Raw genomic sequence first — 13,154 nt, 5'->3', positions numbered from 1 at the left:
CGCCACGGGTGGTTCCGGCTGCGTGAGGCCAGATGTTGTCTGGGGTGAAGTGGTCCGAAGGCTCGGCTAGGGCTGGGGGACCCGTCTCCTAGATGGAGCACTGTGCTGCCGGCAGGCAGATGCTGCCCTTTGGCGGGAGGCCTTGGGTTCTTGGCACGTGGTCATCTCTGCACGTCGTCGCCGAGTGTCCTCATGGGTGGCCTCTTCCTCCACGCAGGGATCCCAGAGAGCACAGGGGAGGCCGCAGTGTTCTTTGCAGCCTCATGTCTGAAGTCACACAGTGTCACTCTGCCACATTCCATGTGTGGGGTGTGAGCCTCTAAGGCTGATTCTGCCTTTAGAAAGGAGGGGTATCAAAGACGTCGGAACATATTTCAACAAAGACATGACTATAAAAAATAAAATGATTAAGTGAATTATATCATATGTATAATTTTACAGCAAGAAATGTGAAAATTGAGAGGAAATACATTACCAGAATAAGTGGAAAACTTGGGTAAATCAAAAAAGGAAGAAATTGGCAAGTCCATTTAACATTTGTTCGTGCAAAGCGTGCCAACACCAAATGGTTTTAAAGCTGACTTCTTCCTCACTGGTAAGGAACAAGTTCTTTTAGTATTTTTAAAAATATTCCAGAAAATAGAAAAAGGTGAAAAATTTTCCAATTCATATTATATAGCTAATGTAACTTCGTATCAAATTTTGATATAGTATGAGAAAAATATTCCAATTTATTTTGTAAAATGGACGCAAAAATCCAAATAAGATACCATAAATTTGTACACAGTCATTTATTAAGGAACAGCACACCATAGTCAAGCTTTGATTGCATACATGTAACAGTGACTTGATATTAGGAAGCAGAATATAATACATTACATCAGTACACTAAAGTACACAAATCATGTAATTATGTTGTAATTAGTGAAAAAAGTACTTGACAAAATTTAGCAGTCATTTCTCATAAAATCTTCTATTTAAAATAAAAGGGGGCTGGGTGTGGTGGCTCCCGCCTGTAATCCCAGCACTTTGAGAGGCCAAGGTGGGCAGATCACTTGAAGTCAGGAATTCGAGACCAGCCTGGCCAACATGATGAAACCCATCACTACCAAAAATACAAGAATACAAAAATTAGCCGGGCGTGGAAGCACACGCCTTCAGTCCCAGCTACTCGGGAGGCTGAGGCAGGACAATCGCTTGAACCTGGGATGCGGAGGTTCCAGGGAGCTGAGATCACGCCACTGCATTCCAGCCTGGGCGACAGAGCGAGATTCTGTCTCAAAAAAATAAAGTAAAATAAAATATGGAATTTAAATAATGCACCTAAAAATCACACCTACTTTTTCAAAAAGAACAGATAACATATTAATTGATGAAATATTAGTGATCAGCATTAAAGCTGGGAAAAAGTCAGGGATGCCTGTCTCACTGCTGCCCCTCAACCTGCATTTGGGGATCCTCATGGCAGATGAAGGCAGGCAGATGCAGTAGAGATTGTGCACGGTAGGCCAGAAGTGCTGACATTCTCCCCTCCCTGCAGAAGACAGGGATGCCCATCGAGAAGATCCAAAAGCTTCATTCATCTGATAACCTACAGAACCAATAAGATGCTTTCAGTAAGTGATTGAACATATAAAATTGCTTTTATGTACTGGCAACAACCAGTTATCATAGAAATTGAAATAATAACAATGAATTCTACATGTAACAGAGTCAAAAGCAACAAAATAATGCCTAAGAATATGTTTAATAGATGGCAAGATGACGAACCAGCACTGGCCACCGGCCCCTCGCCCCAGATCAACCCTGGGCAACGGCAGAAGGACACCCTGCCTAGCCCTCTTGGGGGTGGGGCTGGAGGCCGGGCTGGACACCCATTATATAGGATCTGAAAGTTCTTCCGAGGTAGGGCACGGCACACTGACACTCCAGAGATGAAAAGCAGAGCACTCTGTCACTTACAGCTCCAAACGAGGAAGGCGTCCAGGCAGGGCTGCATGAGGCACCCGGGGACAGGGTAGCAGACAGCTGGGGCTGCCGGGTGGCTGGTGTGTGGACAGCAGGTGGGGTGGCTGGGTTTCTGGGGCTCCCTGTGGATTGGCTAATTTGGGTGATTTTGAGCTCTGGGTCACAGGGCTGTCCCTGGTAGTCTGGCCCTTGGCCCTGGGGCAGATTTGGACACATGTGCCGTGGCCTGGAGTGTGAGGGGCCGATGAGGAGGTGGTTGGGTGTGGACTTAACTGGCTGCTCAAGGAGGGAACTGACCAGCCTCTAGGGCCTCAAAACTGGGTCAAGACAGCACATCAGTAATAATAAAACCCAAGGTCACCCCACCAAGGCCAGGAGGGCAGGGTGTGTCCCAGAATGGAGGTGACTGGCCCCGGCACAGATGCACCTGCTGCCTGTGGGGTCAGGGTGTCTGCAGGCACTTCCCGATATCCACCCCTTGGATCTCTGGGTCTCACCTCCAGGGACCCAGCCTTGGTGCACAGACCTGCCTTGGCTGAGCATTAGAGCTTCCTGGGCTCGCATTCTGTTGTGTTCTGACTGCCCCACAGCTTTGCCCATCCTCTGCAGGGGCCCATGCCTTCACACTTGTCCTGACGCTTATGCACCTCCTGGTGTTCTCGTTATCCCCTGTAGGGTTAGTGTGACTTGGTGACGGCTAGCACATGGCTGTCCCTATAGGCATTTGCCCCCAAGACCCTCCAGGCCGCTTAACCGTCACATGGGCTAAAGCGTAGTCCTTCCCGGGATGCTTGCTCAGGCCACCGCCAGTGAACCCTCCGTGACCAGCCCCTGCCTTGAGCCAGGGACCATCCAGGTCCCACCTTCCACTCCAGGTGGCCCTCCCTCGCCAGGCAGGCCATGGCTGGCTGGTCTGAAAATCCCACTTGCTGTCTGCTTTCTCCCTTCCCTCCCCTCCCCGTCCCCCTCCCCTGTCCACCTCCCCTCCCCCTCCCCTCCCCTCCCCTTCCCTTTTTTTTGAGATGAAGGCTTGCTCTTGTGCCCCAGGCTGGAGTGCAATGGCACGATCTCCACTCACTGCAACCTCCACCTCCCTGGTTCAAGCGATTCTCCTGCCTCAGCCTCCCGAGTATCTGGAATTATAGGTGCTTGCCACCATGCCTGGCTAATTTTTGAATTTTTAATAGAGATGGGGTTTCACCATGTTGGCCAGGCTGGTCTTGAACTCCTGACCTCAGGTGATCCGCCCACCTCAGCCTCTGAAAGTGCTGGGATTACAGCCGTGAACCACCGCGCCCGGCCTTGCTGTCTGTTTTCTTGGCCCTCTCAGAGAGAGAGGACCCAAGAAGGATGTTGCATAGAAAGAGTTTCCAACTTCAGCACAGTTCTAAAAAAGCCTCAGCCAGCCATCAGGTTGCCTTCAAGCCAAAGATGCCCACCAGAGGACTCTTGCCATGGGCAGGAAAACAGCCAGCTCGAGTACCCTCTCTTGCCCTGTCCTTGTCGGGAGCAGCCGGAGGAAGCCCCGGGTTCAGTCCAGCCAAGGAGGTTCCTCCTGCACCCTCTTGGAGAGAGGTCCCGCTGGCACACCTCCTTGTGGCCACACGCAGCCAGCAGGGAGCAGCCGTGATCTGCAAGCATCAGGAATTCATGCCAGTCTTTGCTGCCTTTATCCCTTGCGTGTTAATGTACTTGTAAAATCTCTCCTAGGGAATGCAGCCAGTTCACCTCTCAGCAGCCCAAGTGGGAAAGGAGAAAAATCAGCTGGGCTGTCCTCATCCCCAGTCCCTGGGGGATCTGGGGGATAAATAATAGAGGAGCTGCCAATCCTAGAGAGCACTGGGCTGTCCCTGTGTCCCTTCTGAGATGGGAGACGCCACGTGGGGTGAACTTACGGGCTTGGGCTTTTGAAACAATTCAAAGGGTGAGGCCTCACCAGTAGAGGGCAGAGAAACTACGGCAAGTTCTGGATTTTACCTTGAGTACTGCTATTATTTATTTATTTATTTATTTACTGAGATGGAGTTTCGCTCTTGTTGCCCAGGCTGGAGTGCAATGGCGCAATCTTGGCTCACTGCAAACTCCACCTCCTGGGTTCAAGCGATTCTCCTGCCTCAGCCTCCCAAGTAGCTGGGATTACAGGCATGCACCCCCATACCCAGCTAATTTTGTGTGTGTGTGTGTGTGTGTGTGTGTGTGTGTCTATATATATATACGTATATATATATATATATATATATATATTTTTTTTTTTTTTTTGTAGAGACAGGGTTTCACCATATTGGCCAGGCTGGTCTCGAACTCCTGACCTCAAATGATCCCCCTGCCTTGGCCTCTCGAAGTGCTGGGATTACAGGTGTAAGCCACCACGCCCAGCCTTGAGTAGTATTATTTAATATCCTTTGAAATAAAAGATAAAAGAAGAATTTTAAGAGGTTTTCATTTTTGACAAAAGTTTGAGCTACAAGATACTGGAAAAAGTTGAATTCTTTGAAAAGTACATTGAATTTACAACAAGCAAGGGGGAATCTCTGGGGGGTGAATTGATGCCGCACAACAAAGAGGGCATTGGGATCCAGGACTGTTTGCCTGCAGCGTTGCAGGGGTCTGGTGTGCTTAGCCAAGGGTCTTGGGGACAAGCTCTGGCCGTGGGGAGCGTAAAACTGAGACCTTGCAGGAAGCAGGACCTTGGAAGGGCCACACTCTCTGTGCAGGGGGGACTACAGAAACCTCTACCCTGCAGAACAGGGAATGAAAAGGGATTTTTCCTGTATCGGCCTGGCTTCTGGGTAGGAAAAAAGCAACTGCCCTGAGATGTACACACAGGCCTGAACTTCAGATGGCTTTGGAGTTGGAGGGGATGCTGCCTGCATAATTGCAGAGGTGCCAAGCCAATAAATCACACCAAAGTGTGGTCTTGCCTTAGTGACGTCCCTGGGGCTCCTGGGGAAAGAAGATGAGACTTGGATATGAAGGGAAAGGAATCCCCTGAAATAGGGGCTCCCAGAAGACAGCTTCAAGATTCATGATTTCAAAACCCATTAGGTAACACACCCACTGAGGGCGACATGTTGTAGGCACAGCAAAGGGCAGAATTCGTTCCATGAGACCGCGGAATAATAGCATTTTGGAGAGGCACCGCATGATACATAGTTTTAAATAATTGGAGACGTAAAAGAATAAACTGGGAGGCTGGGCACAGTGGCTTATGCCTGTAATCCCAGCACTTTGGGAGGCCAAGGCAGGCTGATTGCCTGAAGTCAGGAGTTCAAGGCCAGTCTGGCCAACATGGTGAATCCCCATCTCTACTAAAAATACAAAAAAAATTAGCCAGGTGTGGTGGCGGGTGCCTGTAATCCCAGCTACTTGGGAGGCTGAGGCAGGAGAATCTCTTGAACCCAGGAGGTGGAGCTTCCAGTGAGTTGAGATCGCACCACTGCACTCCAGCCTGGGCGACAGAGCGAGACTTCATCTCAAAAAAAAAAATAAATAAATAAACTGGGAACAAGATAAAATAGACAAGATTCCAAGGTATAAAAACAGGAGTATTTGAAAGAAAAAGCAAACAATCATGTGAGTTCTTGTATTAAAAGCTACATGTTTATTTTCTGTGCAGGGAAGAGTGTATCACAGCCATTGGGAACTTTCTTCACCCATCAAAGCCTCAGGGCTGAAGCATCCTGAACAAGAACTCAGGAGAGTGAAAGAAACAGTTACCTGTCGGCTGCAGCTGGTACCAGCTCCCCACCCTGTACAGAGACCGAAGCGTCCTCTCTCTCCCCATCACCCAGCACCAGACTCTGCCCCGTGACCTCAGCCTGCACCTGCTTCCTGGCTCCATCCAGCCTTCCAGCCTCACTAGATCATCATGGGCCACTGGCCAACACACAGGGCAGTGCCGAGCCCAGGCCGTGGTCACACATGGCTGGTTTAGTAGCTGAAAACATTGTTTTTCACTGGCCTCACAGTAATGGCACCTGCCCCCATTTTCTGTGATTGAATTTTTGGATCCTGCTACCAGGTTATGATAGATTTTATGGTATGTCTCAAGATGTTGAGATAAAGGTAATAAAACAGCTATAAAGTCCTGGCTCAAGAAGTGTTACAAACCCAAGCAGGGTAACTACAAGAAAACTGCACCCAGACACAACATAGTAAAATTGCTGAAAACCAAAGATGAATAGAACACTTAACAGTTGGAGGAAAAAAGCCACATTACCTTCATAAGGACACCAATCACACTAACATCTGACTTCGAAATAGAAATATAAAAGCCAAACTACAAGGGAATGTGATCTTCAAAATATTGAAAGAATTTAATTGTTAAGTGAAATAATTAACTGCCAACCTAAATTCTATTCCTAGTGGAAATACTCTCCAAGAATAAAGGTGAAATAAATACAGACTCACACAAGAGAAATCAAGAGTGTTCTTCCTCAGGAGACATGAGCTGATTGGTATAGAAGAGGTGTTTGAAACGTCCTTAGAGGGAGGGCTAGAGACACAGGGAGGAGAAACCTTCAGAACACACCTTCCACTGAGGGCCAAAAAAGTCAACTATCGATTCTTTGAAAGTGCCCCAAACTCGTAAATCTCTGGTGATGCTGACCAAGAAAACAATGAAGGAAGGCACCCTGCGATGGGGAAGGAAAAGGGGAGATTGCTGGAGATCTGTGGACATTAAAAATAGGCACATATACACTATGGAATACTATGCAGCCATAAAAAAGGATGAGTTCATGTCCTTTGTAGTGACATGGATGAAGCTGGAAACCATCATTCTCAGCAAACTATCGCAAGGACAGAAAACCAAACACTGCATGTTCTCACTCATAGGTGGGAATTGAACAATAAGAACACTTGGACACAGGGTGGGGAACATCACACACCGGGGCCTGTCGGGGGGTGGGGGGAGGGGGGAGGGATAGCATTAGGAGATATACCTAATGTAAATGATGAGTTAATGGGTGCAGAACACCAGCATGGCACATGGATACATATGTAACAAACCTGCACATTGTGCACATGTACCCTAGAACTTAAAGTATAATGATAATAGAAAAAAAAATAGAGCACAAGGAACATGCTAACAAATTTGAAAGTTTCGATGAGATGGAAAAATTCCTAGAAAATTATAACTACCAAAACTGAAAGAAGAAAGATAAATGACCCCACATTTGTTAAATAAATGGGATCTGTCATGAAAATATTCCACGCAGTGGAACCTCTAGTCACAAATGCTTCACCAGTGAATTCTACTAAACATTTAAGGAATAAATAGCACCCATCTCACACAAACTCTTCTAGAGCCAAGGCATCATGGGAACAGCAACTCCACCTGTCATGTTTCACCTCCAGGAGAACGTGATACCCAAACTCAACAGAGAAAAAATAAACTTACAGACCAGTCTCACTCATGAACATAGACAGAAATCCTCAACAAGATATTAGCATATAAGACCTGGCAGTTGGCCAGGCGTGGTGGCTCACGCCTGTAATCCCAGCACTTTGGGAGGCTGAGGTGGGTGGATCACGAGGTCAGGAGATCGAGACCATCCTGGCTAACACGGTGAAACCCTGTCTCTACTAAAAATCAAAAAATTAGCTAGGTGTGGTAGTGGGCGCCTGTAGTCCCAGCTACTTGGGAGGCTGAGGCAGGAGAATGGCGTGAACCCGGGAGGCGGAGCTTGCAGTGAACCGAGATCGCGCCACTGCACTCCAGCCTGGGCGACAGAGCGAGACTCTGTGTCAAAAACAAAAAACAAATAAACAAAAAATCCTGGAAGTATGTAATGAACATATTAAATTGAGTCATCTCTCTCTCTCTCCTCTTGCCTCTGTGTGTGTGTGCTTGTGTGTGTGTATATATATATATATATATTTCTACAAACCAATGAAAAAATGACTGGCAGCCCAGGAGGCAATATGCGTAGAATTGAACAAACACTTCACAAAAGAAGATGCCCCGTGGCCAATAAACATGAAATGGTGACCAACCTCATTAACATCAGGGAAATGCAATGCAAAGCAGAAGATACATCAGCACATTCATCAAAATGTAGAAAATTGAGGAGACCAACCACACCGAGCACTGGGGAGGTTGTGGGGGGAAGAGAGCTCTGTGCACAGCGGTGGGGAGGGCACACGTGGAAGATCCTCCCATTGCCTGCGAGGTGGCAGGGCTGGAACGTCTGTGCTGGCTTCCTTCCTCCCTCATGGCTCTGTGGCTGGGACAGCTGCAGGCTGGCCGGAGCCGCTCCACTGGAGTCGCATTTCTGGGGCCTCAATTCCTGCCGTCAGCTGGGTTCCCCGATTTCTTTCCACGTAGCCTCAGGCTCTCTCCCTCTGCACGTGGCTTCTCCACCTGGTGTCTTTAGAGGGGCAGCTGGGCTTCATCCATGGTCACCTCTGGCTTCCAAGAGGCATAAGACAGAGCTGCCCAGTCCTCGTGAGACTCAGACCCAGAACTACAACATAGGCCCTACCCAGATCCATGAGGTGTGGACTACAAGGGCGCAAATACGGGAGGCAGGTTAACACCTGCACCACCTGCACCAACATCCCCACCGTCGTGTGCCCAGACGATGGCGAGTGAGAAAGCAACCGCACAGGCGTACATAGGGGATGCCATGATGTAAAAATTTTAAACCAGCCTGACAGACACTGTGTATTAAGCACATCTTTAGCAAAGATACAGACACATTTGGAGGGCAAGGATAGCCCCGTGTGAAGCATGGCGTTACCTCTGGGTCTCACTCTGTTTCCCAGGCTGGAGTGCAGTGGTGCGATCTCCGCTCACTGCAACTTCCGCAGTCCTGGGTTCAAGCGATTCTCCTGCCTCAGCCTCCCAAGTACTTGGGATTACAGGTGCGTGCCACCATGCCCGGCTAATTTTTGTATTTTTAGTAGAGATGGAGGTCTCACCATGTTGGCCAGGCTGGTCTCGAACTCCTAACCTCAGGTGATCCTCCTGCCTTGGCCTCCCAAAGTGCTGGGATTACAGTCATGAGCCACCGCACCCGGCCAAATCATGTCTTTAAAATAATTAGAAGCAACTATGTCAAAATGTTAAAATAGGACATATGTGGGTGGTGAGTTTACAAGTGTTTTGTTATGTTATTCTACCATCTATCTATTATCTATCTACCTATCTATATCTATCTATCTATCTATCTATCTATCTATCTAATCTATCATCTATCTATCTATTATCTGTCCATCTCTATCATCTCTATCATCTATCTATCTCTATCACCTATCTATTATCTATCTATCTACCATCTATCTATCATCTATCTGTCTATCATCTATCTATCATTTATCTATGTAATCTGTATGAGAAATGTTAAGCAACACTTACTTAGAAGTTTCCAGAGCGGTACTAAGAGCTCCCATGTCCCCTCTGTCTCTCCAGGAAGTGGTCACTGCCTTTGCCCCATCGCGCTGCGGACGTGCACTCTCTGCCATCATTCTTTCTCGGATGCCAGCCCTGGCCCCTTGTCCTGTGGGGGTCGGCCAGGTTTCTCCACCTGAGATTCTCCTTTTTCCCTTTGTAATTGATTGGTCTTTTGTGGGAGTTGTTCCGGATTCCACCAATGTCCTGTTCTTTAAGTCTCCATCCAGCAGCCTCACAGCTCAAACAACCGCCCCAAATTAGCCGCCTCCAGGAGAGTTGCCCATGGACAAACCTTCATTTCTGTAATTCCTTCTGCGTTTATTAGCTGATATGTGACTATTAACAAATATGAGTTTTCTCATCTTCCTTGTTCCTTCATGTACACTATTAACTTGTGGGTTCCTATTTTATTCAGAGGGCTATAATCCATGAATTACCTTTATTTATTTATTTGTTTGTTTGTTTGTTTGTTTGTTTTGAGAGTGAGTCTCTGTCACCCAGGCTGGAGTGCAACGGTACAATCTCGGCTCACTGCAACCTCCACCTCCCAGGTTCAAGTGATTCTCCTACCTCAGCCTCCTGAGTAGCTGGGACTGCAGCCGCCTGCCACCACACCCAGTGAATTTTTTTATTTTACTAGAGATGGGGTTTTACCATGTTGTCCAGGCTGGTCTTGTACTCCTGATCTTAACTGAGCCACCCGCCTCGGCTTCCCAAAGTGCTGGGATTATAGGCATGAGCCACCATGCTCGGGCAATCATTTATTTTTGATGTTAAAATGGTTTCTGATTTAGGCATGGGAGCCCCTTCGGGCTGTGTCCCTTTGACAGGCCTATATCATTCATTGACTAAGTCTGTCCTTTATGGCACAAAAAGATGTCCCAGGCTCATTTTATTCTTTCCCTGCCTGGCCCTGGAATCATTCCTTTTAGTGCAGGATGGTGTTTAGAAACCAAGATCCAGGCGCTGGGTCTGCTCATTGCTGCCAGGGTGTTCATGCCGCCGAGTCCTCTCAGTGGGCAGCCTGGGAAATATGTGTGTGTTTATCTGTACACGACACTCATCTGTAAGTATCTTTGTATCTATCTGTGCATCCAGTCAACAGCCATGAGTTCTTACCAGTACTCTCAGTTCCAACCCAACACCCCAGGATTCTTTCTAGCCTCTCAGACTTCTGTGTTTGTGAATGTCTTCCCCAGCAGGGAGTAACTCGATCCCCTTCATCCTGAATATATTTACTTGTTTGCTTAACATTACTGATCTCCCTATTGCACTGATGGCCTCCGTCCACTCACTTTGTGCCCCTTCCCTGACACCCCTTGGCAATGGGGCCCAGTGGCCTGCATTCTGAGGGGCTCCCCTGCACTCCTGCCACCCCCTGTGTCCTAGGAAGCCAGAGCCCCGGGTCCACACCTTTGTGCAGCTGCCAGGCTCCAGCCTGTGCCTCAGTGTGACTTCCCAATCTCCATCACTTCCTCATGTCCTCAACCCCTTGGCTGTCTCTTCCATGCTAGAAGCGGAGGGAAGAGAAGGGGAATGGGAAGGAAGGTGTCTTAGTCTGTTGGGGTTACTATGACAGAATACCACAGCACAGGTGTCTTATAAAAAACAGACACTTATGTCTCACAGCTCTGGAGGCTGGAAGTCCAAGATCAAGGTGCTGGCAGATTCCGTGCCTGGCTAAGGCTTTCTGGTTCATCCAGGCGCTGGTGGATTCCGTGTCTGGCTAAGTCCTGCTTCCTGCTTCATCGAGGTGCTGGTGGATCCCGTGTCTGGCTAAGTCCTGCTTCCTGCTTCATTGAGGTGCTGGTGGATTCTGTGTCTGCCCAAGGCCTGGTTTCTGGTTCATCGAGGCGCTGGCAGATTCTGTGTCTGGCCAAGGCTTTCTGGTTCACAGATGCCACACTCTCACTGTGACCTCACGTGGGGGAAGGGTGCATGAGCTCCCTTGGCCCTCTTTCTTAAGGGCACAAATCCCATTCATAAGGGCTCTGCCACCATGACCTAATCACCTCCCCAAAGACCCCACCTCCTGATACTCAGTCCTTGGGGACTAGGATTTCAGCATAGGAATTTTTAGAGGACACAAACTTTCCAGCCATAGCATTCTGCCCTGCAAAATTCATGTCTTCCTCATATGCAAAATAGGTTCACTCCATCCTAACAGACCAAAAGTTTCCAGTCATTCCAGCATCAACTTGACGGTCTAAGTCCAAAAGTCTCATTTAAATATCATGTAAATCACAGCTGGGTGAGACTCAAGGTGTGATTCATCCCGAGGCGGATTCTCCTCCAGCTGTGAGCCTACAGAAGCAAACGAGATGTGAGCTTGCGAAACCCAGGGGTGGGACAGGCAGAGGACAGACGCACCTATTCCAAAAGGGAGAAATAGGAAAGAAGAAAGGGTAACAGGTCCTGAGCAGGGACGAAGGCAATAAAGCAAACAGCATTAGATCGTAAGGCTCAAGAATAGTCTTTTTTTGGCCGAATTCGCTGGTCTCCCATCCCACTGGGGCAGTCGAGGGATCCACCTTTCAGAGACAGTGGGCGCAGCCCTGCTGGCTCGCTCTGTGCCTAGTATCTTGTATCTTTAGTAGAGACGGAGTTTCACCATGTTGGCCAGGCTGGTCTCGAACTCCTGACCTCAAGTGATCCAACCGTCTCGGCCTCCCAAAGTGTTGGGATTACAGGCGTAAGCCACTGTGCCAGTCCGGCTTCATGCATTTTGACATGAGTGACTCCATTCTGAGACATGAGGATCACAACTAGGATGACAGATCTCTCTTCCCTGCCTGCGCTCTCCCTGCCTGCGCTCTCCCAGCCTGCGCTCTCTCTCCCCTGTGCCCTCCCAGCCTGCACTCTCTCTCCCCTGCTCTCTCCCAGCCTGCGCTCTCCCAGCCTGCACTCTCTCTCCCTTGTGCCCTCCCAGCCTGCACTCTCTCTCCCCTGCTCTCTCCCAGCCTGCGCTCTCCCAGCCTGGGCTCTGTCTCCCCTGTGCCCTCCCAGCTTGCACTGTCTCTCCCCTGCTCTCTCCCAGCCTGCACCCTTCCAGCCTGCACTCTCTCTCCCCTGCGCTCTCCCAGCCTGTGCTCTCTCTCCCCGCCTGCGCTCTCTCTCCCGGCCTGCGCTCTCTCTCCCCTGCGCTCTCCCAGCCAGTGCTCTCCCAGCCTGCACTCTCTCTCCCAGCCTGCGCTCTTCCAGCCTGCACTCTCTCTCTCAGCCTGCGCCCTCCCAGCCTGTGCTCTCTCTTCCCTGCGCTCTCCCAGCCTGCGCTCTCTCTCCCCGCCTGCGCTCTCTCTCCCCGCCTGCGCTCTCCCAGCCTGCACTCTCTCCCCTGTGCTCTCCCAGCCTGCACTCTCTCTCCCCTGCACTCTCCCAGCCTGCACTCTCTCTCCCCTGCGCTCTCCCAGCCTGCGCTCTCTCTCCCCGCCTGCGCTCTCTCTCCCCGCCTGCGCTCTCCCAGCCTGCACTCTCTCCCCTGTGCTCTCCCAGCCTGCACTCTCTCTCCCCTGCACTCTCCCAGCCTGCACTCTCTCTCCCCTGCGCTCTCCCAGCCTGCACTCTCTCTCCCTTGTGCCCTCCCAGCCTGCACTCTCTCTCCCCTGCTCTCTCCCAGCCTGCGCTCTCCCAGCCTGGGCTCTGTCTCCCCTGTGCCCTCCCAGCTTGCACTGTCTCTCCCCTGCTCTCTCCCAGCCTGCACCCTTCCAGCCTGCACTCTCTCTCCCCTGCGCTCTCCCAGCCTGTGCTCTCTCTCCCCGCCTGCGCTCTCTCTCCCGGCCTGCGCTCTCTC

General features: G+C 49.8%; 1 long non-coding RNA gene across 1 annotated transcript in view; it reads left to right on the top strand.

The window, feature by feature from the left end:
* Positions 1-7,796, top strand: part of LOC134810929 (uncharacterized) — a 39,703-nt gene extending 31,907 nt beyond the window's left edge. Inside the window, exon 2 of the long non-coding RNA XR_010159701.1 lies at positions 5,585-7,796. This is a non-coding gene — a long non-coding RNA (uncharacterized LOC134810929). The remainder of the gene's footprint in view (positions 1-5,584) is intronic.
* Positions 7,797-13,154: the final 5,358 nt, after the last annotated feature.

This window comes from Pan troglodytes, chromosome 7, assembly GCF_028858775.2.
Source record: "Pan troglodytes isolate AG18354 chromosome 7, NHGRI_mPanTro3-v2.0_pri, whole genome shotgun sequence".
NCBI classification, from domain to species: Eukaryota; Metazoa; Chordata; class Mammalia; order Primates; family Hominidae; genus Pan; species Pan troglodytes.
Note: the sequence above shows the minus strand (reverse complement) of the source record. Positions and strands in the feature narration are given on the sequence as shown.